Raw genomic sequence first — 8780 nt, 5'->3', positions numbered from 1 at the left:
TGACTATGTCCTCTTAGCCAAAGCAAGTCACACAGCTAAAGTCATGGCAGGGAATTACACCCTACCTACAGTCAGAAGACACTGAAAAATTACATGTCAAAGGGAATGGATACGGGAAGGGTGGTCAAGAATCCAATTAATTCTTATTTATTATTAATGCAATAATAAATCTAATATTACATGAGGAAATGGTTATCTAGTCATACAATGGAACTATCCAGCAAGGAAAATGAATGAACTAGTGCTATACACAACATCCTAAATCTCACAAAAATAATACTGAACCAAAGAGGTTAGATACAAAAGAATTCATAGGTGTGATTCCACATATATAAACCTGAAAAACAGGCACAGTTAAAGATGGTGTTAGAAGTCAGGGTAGGGGTCACCTCTGAGGGGCAAAGACAAGGCGCAGGCATCAGGAGGGCTTCTGGGTGTGTGTACACTGTTTCTTTGGGTAGTGGCTACACCGATGTGTTCACATAGAGGACGTCCTTGCAGGACCCATACAATTTGTGCACTTATGTATTTGCTATGCTTCAATTAAAAAGTTTTTTTTCCAATGAATGACAACTTTATTTTTTTACACTTAAAGGCTGATGGAAAAACAATTACTAATCCTGTTAAAGAAAACCCAACATTTCAATTGAAAAATATGGTAACTGTATTTACTCATTAAACACTTTTTAAATTTTCTAAAACACAACTTGAAAACATCCAACATGTATTTTTAATTCAGTACAATGGATTTAAGACCGTGTTACACGCATCGAGGCTAGATTACAAATTATCACCGTCATCATCATCATCGTCATCTCCTTTCGATACATTTGATGATTCATTGGCATTATTTTGTGATGACACCATATTAGTTGTAATGACAATGTTTTTGGACCCAATTAATGATGGATTAATCGGAACAGCTGATGTTGCAGAGATTGATGCTTTTACTGCTGGGGACGGTGAAGCAGGCGTCTGTACTGTAAATCTTTGCGCTGTGAGGGAGTTTGTAGTCCCCACTTTAGCTGAAACAGACACGGTTTGTGGGGTTGGTGTGTCTAGTGTGGCAGTACTTGGTCTGCCGGTAACTGAACCAACCTTAACTGTGGAGCTGTTATTCTTCCCGCAGAAGTAGGTACCTTTTTTTGTAAAGACTTAAGCCTATAGCTTGGAGCTGTTAAGCAGTATTTATCAGGTGGCAATCTAGGACCTGATTATGGTTTGATCCGTGGCTAAGGGGTTTAATTTCTTTGCTTTGCAATATCTAATAAAAAAAATCCCTTGGTGGAGGAGAGGTAGAGGACTGGAGTGTGCGACACTGGATCGCCAATTGCACATCATCATGCATCAGCAGTAGCTTTCTTAGCGTGGCTTAAACGAATTTTTGCATCATCTAGAATTGTGGTCGCATATTGGAAGGCAAACTCCAACACCTGGTTTATAACTCTTGGCTCATGGTCTGTAATCCCCACATCATTCAGGATTTGTGCCATCAGCTGTGTATCCTTCGGCATGCTCTTGGGACACGCTGTCCTGCCAGACTGCATGATATCCATGATCAGACTTCTCGAGCTAAATCACCCACATCAATGTATTTCAGTCCTGGTCCTGATGCAAGTTCTTTGCCTAGTGTGGTTTTTCTAACCCCTAGAGTACCTCTCTCCACCTCACCTAGGAGCCTCTGGTCAAAGGAATTAACATTCCGTGTCTTAAAAGTTTATTTGAAGAAAACTGAACATGCCAGGTAGGTCAGATAAAAAATAAGAATAAGAAGACATTTAAAACATGAATGCCTTCAAGTTCATGATAGGCACCTACACGATTTCATGATGGTATGCGGAGTGACGGCTGGACAGTAGTTCAGAGGGGCAGAGAAAGGAAGGGGCTTCCGTCAGGGAGCTGATTTAGTCCTGCCCACCCACGGTTTAAACAAATGCTGGCTGACAATTATATACTCAGACGAAACTGGGGAGGATTTGAGTCTGGGACTTGAGTGCATCTGTACTTTCAGAGGACTACATTAATTAGCAAAATAATTAAACAGACCTGGGTTCTACTCTGAGCTCTACCCACTTCCTGACTCTACTCACGGCCCCAAACCTGTTTCTTTGACTAGGCTTGTAAGGACAACAATAGTATTTCCTTTATAGTCATTCGATGATTAAATGAGCAGTTGCGTATACAGTGCTTAGCTTAATAATTGCCCTATAATAAGTGGTCAACAAATGTGAGCTCCTGTTATTATCCATCCTTCCACGTACTTGTCCACCCTCTCATCCATCTGCCCCCATCCGTGCACCCATCCATGTATCCGTCCAGCCACCCATCCACCTACCCATTCATCCATTCATCATCCAACCCTTTCTTCCTCCCTCCAGCCCTTCATCCACCAAGATTTATAAAGAAGTGAGGTATCTGGCGTTTATAAACGTGTATTTGAGGCCTAATTCCAATTACTTCTCCCTATGTGGTCTTGGATAATTCAAATTTCTAAATTTTTTTTGCTTATTCTTCTGTAAAATGGGGAAGAGCACACATCCTTCCATTATAAAGCTACTATGAGAATTAAATGATTCATTAAACTCTCTTTAGGCAACATATCTACTTATTGGGGTACCAAGGCCAATATGACAAAAAGCAAGAGACACCACACTATGGAAATATAAAAGACCTATAGACCAGCGCCCTCTCGCACTTCAGATTCATATTTCAACTTCCTCCTGGATATCACATGTTGGAGGTGCCAAGATCCCTCAAATCAACAGATCTGAAACTAAGCTTATGATGTCTCCTGTTATGGGTGAATTGTGTCCCCCCCAAATTTATATGTTGAAATCCTAACCCCCAGTACCTCAGAATGTGACCTTATTTGGAGACAGGGTCTTTACAGAGGCAATCAAGTTAAAATGAGGTCATTAGGGTGGGCCCTAATTCAGTATGGCGGTGTCCTCATAGAAAGGGGAAACTGTGAGAGGAACACGCGTCGAGGGCCACGTGAAGAGTCAGGGAGAAGACGGCTGTCTCTAAGCCAAGGAGAGTGGCCTGGGACAGAGCCTTCCCTCACGGCTCTTGGAAGGAACTAACCCTGCTGACACTTTTATTTTGGACTCCGGCCTCCGGAACTATGAGGAAATACATTTCTGCTGTTTAGGCCACCGAGTTTACGGTACTTGTTGTGACCTTCCTAGCAAACTAATACCCCTCCCGACCCCCGTCCTTCTCTTGTATTTCCTATCTCAGTAAACTCTACCACATGTGCCTGGTTACTCAAGCCAGACACCTGAGCATCAATCTTTTCCCTCCAGTTTTCTCAGTCCTCCCTTCACCAAGACACCATGTCTTGCCCATTTTCCCTCCTAATATTTCCGAGATGCATCCCCTTGTCTCCCTCCACACCGCCATGATCCTAGTTCAGGCCTCCTAGAGGTCACCTCCCAACCAGTCTGCCCCTCTCCAATCCATTCTCTGTGCTACAGAGGGATCTTCCTAGAATCCAAATTCAAAATCACTTCCTGGCTCAAAATCCTCCAGTGGCCAAATTCCTTAATGCAACTTACAAGACTCCCTGGTGGGGGTCCTGAGGACATCTCCTGCCTCAGTCTCCCCACTCACCCATTTCCATCAGTACCAGCCCCACTGGCCACACACCAGGCTGTGTCTCGCTGCCTGAGATATTCAACTTCGCACCTCCTCACCTGATAACTTCCCCTCATTTTCCAGGTGTGACCTTACATATCGCATCTCGACCTGAGGGTCACATCCTCCCTGTGCTCCCTCTGTCAGAGCATAGGTCACACCACACTGTCACTGCCGCTGACTTGCCTGTCTCCCTCTAGAATGTGAGCTTCGTTGGAGGAGGTCCTGGGACATCTTCTCTATGTCTCAGTGCCCTGCCTGCCACACCCCAGGCATTCAATTAATATCGACTGAAAGGTTTTCATAAAGGAGGCAGAAGTTGGGAGAATGGCAGGCCTATATGAGGTGGAGAGGAGGAGAGATGATGTTTCTCATGTCAACCAAAACTTGGAGGCCAGCACACACAAGGTCCATCTGGTAGACATTGAGCGGTCATGGTTTGGAAGAGGAAGGTTGCAGAAAGAGTAAAGTGTCAAGCTCTGCATTTGGAAATCATTCCATAGGCAGAAGCAAACATCGGAAGTTCTTGAGTAGAAGGAGAGGAGGAAATAAATTCAGAGACTTGACGAGACTCTCCCGGAAATGCTAGGCAGGGTAGAATGAAACAGGAGACTGAAGGAGTGAGGTCAGCCATGAGCAGCCTCCACCACAAGGCAACAAAGACCTACAGTGTTAACAGCGGGGGTGGAAAGAAAGGAGTGGCAGCGGGACCCTCTGTGGAGGACGAGGCGACAGAGTTGCCGTCCAGCTGGCTGGTGCAGGCATGAGCCAGGTGGAGTGATGGAGAGTCTGAAACCATGAGATGGCGATAAATAGCCACCAGGAGGGAAAGAAGTTTGGGGAAGGAAAAGGTGTTGGATGAGGCAGGTGAAGATAAGAACTGGAATGTGTAAGCCTGTCCTCGGGCTGAGACAGTGCAGTCCTCAGACAGGAAAGAGCTTGCACTCCTGGGGGAGGAGTGTGGGTAAAGAACAGTGAGAGAGCAAGCCCCAAGCCTGGGGACTGCAAGAGAAAGCACGACAGAGACAGGATGGGGCAGAGCAGGGAGGGGCCGGAGGAGTGTTCAGTGAACGGAAGCCAGGGAGAGCTCCGGAGCAGAAGACGGGGTATAATGAAAGCATTTAATGCTGCAGAAAGACCGAGGAGAATCATAAGGTCCAGAGATGATTCACTCTTCTTGAGAAGACCCCACTGAAAGCACCGCTCTGCAAATAACTGGGAAACCCCTCGCTGATTTGCACGTGGGTTACCAGGAACTCGGGCTGCTCTACTGTAAATTTCCCTTAGTGTCGAATACATTTTATGTTACTTCAGATGGAATTTCTCATAATCTAAGCTGTGTGCCTATCACCTGAGTGCTTAAGCTTTTGACAAGTTTCTGGTCCCATATTCTGGGCAGATGTGAACTTGGCAGTGGGGACAGGTTCTTTACATTTCTTAATTCCTTAGCATCAGGATGAACTGAAGATAGGATGTCCTGAGTGGTTAGGGAGGTTATAGAAGTGGAGAGAAATGAGAAAGGAGAGATCTCACTATCGGCAAAAATTTCAGGCTAGTACTAGACTCTTAACGTGATTCTAAAAATTTTGCAAAATGGTACTCTTCCCTTAGAGTAATTCCCCTAGAGTAATTGAGATGGGAGTGAGGGGGCAGGAGCCAGACTTGAAAATAAATACAAATGGTGAACTGTGGCAGTGGAAGGTGGTGGGAAAGAGTGCAGGTTTGGGTATTCACCAAACTAGAGTACTGGTCCTCGTGCCTTCTGCAGCTGCGTGATCTTGTGCTAGTTCCTTAACATCTCTGAGTCTCAATTTTATTTTCCGGAAAATGTTGGAAGTACCTTGTGTGTTATTGTGAACATATCACGAACATTAAACGAGATCATGTTTGTAAAACCCTAAGCCCAGTGTAAGAACTCAACGAAGTTCCAGTGTAAGCTCACAGGGCGTGTTAGCTACGATTATATTTGTTAGGAAGGATCTGTGGTCGGAATGTAAATGCCATTAGTATGTGATGTGTCCAGACACTCCTGGGAAGAGGAAACAATGCCCATTGGACGTTCCAGGCTGAGCCGTGCTGATAAGTCACCAGGAGAAGTTGAATGGAGCCTAGCAGGCTTTTTCTGAGGTAGAAAGTCTAAAAAATAGTAGATTTAGAATTGAGAGGCCAGGACTTAACCTGTCAGAAAAGACTTGAAGAGGAAGCATAGGTGTAAGCATAAAGCAAGCAAGCAGTCAAGGGAATGAAACCCAGAGAAGCATGGAAGATGGAGAGTGGGGCCTCCCCAGCGCAGCTCTGGAGGTCAGGCACCCGGCCCCAAAGCTGGTCACCAGCAGGGACGGGACACAGTCTGTCCCAGGTCTGGGAGTGGGAAGCAGGTAGATAATATTAATACACTCATAATAATATTTACTGTTATTTACTGAAAACTGTGTGCCAGTCACTATCCTAAGCAATTCACGTAGCCTAACAATTCAATGAACCTTACAGCATCCCCATGAGAGTGTATTATTAGTTCTAAGGATGACGAGGAAAGTGGGGTGCAGGGAGGTCGTGACATGCCCAGAGTCACGCAGTGAAAAGCAGGGCAGGAACTCAAACCCGGGTCTGGCCTGACATCCCACGTTCTTGCCACTTCGTGCCAGCTCTCTAAACTCTGCCCTTGCTGGTGGTGTTTTTGTGACCATGTGTGTGTTTGGTGTTTTAGCCTCTGCCTCTTCTGTCTTTTCTCCTAAGCTGTTTTGGACAGCAAAGGGCCAAGCACTGTGCTCTGCTCCAGCCCTTCTTGTATTCTTTGTAGCTTCTTCCCAAACTCATATTTTCACTTTTTAAACAGAATGAAAACAAGGACGCACTCAAAAAAACATTAAATCTGCAAAAAAATGAATTCTCTTTATTAGCGTCCACTTTACACCCAGAATCCCCTCACAATGTCTCAGCAATGTTTCAAAGTGATTGTAAGCACTTGTCAAGTTTTAATTTCTAAATTGCAGGGAAGGGGCTTTGGAGCAAGTCAGTTCAACAAGTGCTTCTGGGTAGAGACATTTTATAGGAAAGAGAATGGGTACAGAATCATTGCAAGGCTAGGTTTTAAAAAAAAAATGAAGTCTAGTTCAAGAGCGCTCAGTTAATCAGTCAGCAGAGTGACCCTAGCTTCCCAGAAGCTCATGATCTCATTTTGTTCCAGCAGAGCATGTTCCAGCGTTTTATCAGGAATGCTAATTCCTTCCCAGAAGGAGGTTGTGAATTACATCGTAGAAAAACGTTTTGCCCTAGACTGGGTTGGAGAGCGTTTCTTTGATTTTTATTGTTTCCGCCCCATATGTAAGTTACTTCATTGTCCACTTGAACCAACTTGTGTCTCCTAGATTGTGTGGAGGGGAGGGAGACTCGGTTTCGGAGAGGAAAGAAAAAGAACGTGAACTCCAGCCAAGGAGCTTGCAGAAGCCTTTGTCTCGTCTCTGTTCTTGAGCAGTAATAGGGAGGTTTCTCTAAGACCTCTAAGGGCTCTCAGCAGGGAGGTCACCTGGCGGGTGCAGAAGGTGCTCTCGTGAACGCCCGCAGAGGCAGTGGGTTCTGGGCAGCACGCGAGCGGGACCAGAGGGGAAGGCGATGAGGGCCTTTGTTGCAGCCCAACCACCCCAGGAGTGGTGTGGAGGCAGGCGCGGGGCAGGGGGTGTTGAGGGCGAGGAGGGAGAGTTACAGGGCAGAAACGACTTTTAAAATCTGGAAGAAAAAATGTGCAAGAGCCCCCTCCAAATCCTCAACTCGAGCTGAGTACCCAACTGAAACAAAGAAAAACGTAATGAGGTTGGCTGGTTAGCTCAGTTGGTTAGAGCACAGCCTTAAAACACCAAGGTCACGGGTTCAGATCCCCTTACCAGACAGCTGCCGAGAGAGGGGGAGAGAGAGAGAGAGAGAGAGAGAGAGAGAGCGTGGATGAATTATGAGACATTTTGCTCTACACATAATTGCCAAAATTCATAGAACTAAATGCTTATATGTGCGTATTTTGTATGTGGATTGAATTAAAACAAATATTTAATTTTTAAAAAATTCAATTACAAAATTAATTTTTTTATAGGAACGTCTCTATTTTTCTTTTTCTTTATGTCTTTATTTTTAATTTATTTTATTTATTGAATCAAAATCGATTATACATATTTTTGGGGTAGAACATTGAGATACGTTGATTAAATCAGTATTACTAGCATATATATTGTTACAAACTGTAATCATTCCTTATGCCCCTTGTCCAACCTCTCCCCCTCCCCCATTCCCTCCCCCTCCCCCCTCTAATCACCCTAGATTTCTTCTCTCCTTCTGAAAGAATAATGGTTACTCTGTTCACTTGTTGCCTAGATGATCTGTCCAGTGCTGAGAGGTGTAGAGCAGATGCTTCTTCTGTCTCTCTGAAATGGGCTTTGTGGAGAGAGACCTCCTCTTCTTTTCTTTATCTCTGCTGGTGACTCTTCTTATGTCAATGCACTCCAGTGGCTGGTGAACCATCTGCATGGTGGCTGTGGCATCTAGCTGCTTTTGCGGCAGCCATGGTTATTGTGGAGGCTGTGGTGGGCCACCCACGTGGAGGTGCTGTTTTTGGTATGCTCCTTGGCACTGGCAGTATGCCTGGTTGCAGGAGGGGTGGCCAGTCCCCTTCTCCATGCCTCAGGTCACCCAGTGAGACCCATGGAGCTGGCTTGGTGTACTTGGTTGTGGGAGAGGGGTCCAGTCCCCTTCTCCATGCCCCAGGTCCTTGGTCGAGCCCCGAGGTGCTGGCACAGTGTGCCTGTTTGAGGGAGGGCAGTCTGGTCCCCTTCTCCATGCCTCTGATCCCTGTGCAGGCCCGAAGGTGCTGGCGCCATGTGCCTGGTGGTGGGAGGAGGGTCCGGTCCCCCTTCTCCATACCTCGGGTACCCAGGTGGGCCCCGAGGTGCTGGCATGGTGTGCCTTGTTGTGGGAGGAGGGTCCAGTTCCTGGCTCCATACCCTGGGTCCCTGGGTGGGCCCCAAGACACTGGCTTGGTGTGCCTGGTTGTGGGAGGGGGGTCCAGTCCCCTTCTCCATGCTTCACATCCCCAGACTGGCCCAGAGGCACTGGTGCAGTTTGCCTGGAAGTGGGAGTGGGGTCCGGTCCCCAGATCC

General features: G+C 46.2%; 1 pseudogene; it reads right to left on the bottom strand.

Moving 5' to 3' along the window:
* Positions 1 to 780: 780 nt before the first annotated feature.
* LOC134391186 (transcription initiation factor TFIID subunit 9-like) lies at positions 781 to 1547 on the bottom strand (annotated as a pseudogene).
* Between the last annotated feature and the right edge of the window lie 7233 nt (positions 1548 to 8780).

This window comes from Cynocephalus volans, chromosome 11 (genome assembly GCF_027409185.1).
Source record: "Cynocephalus volans isolate mCynVol1 chromosome 11, mCynVol1.pri, whole genome shotgun sequence".
NCBI classification, from domain to species: Eukaryota; Metazoa; Chordata; class Mammalia; order Dermoptera; family Cynocephalidae; genus Cynocephalus; species Cynocephalus volans.
This window is presented reverse-complemented; position numbering and strand designations above follow the sequence as displayed.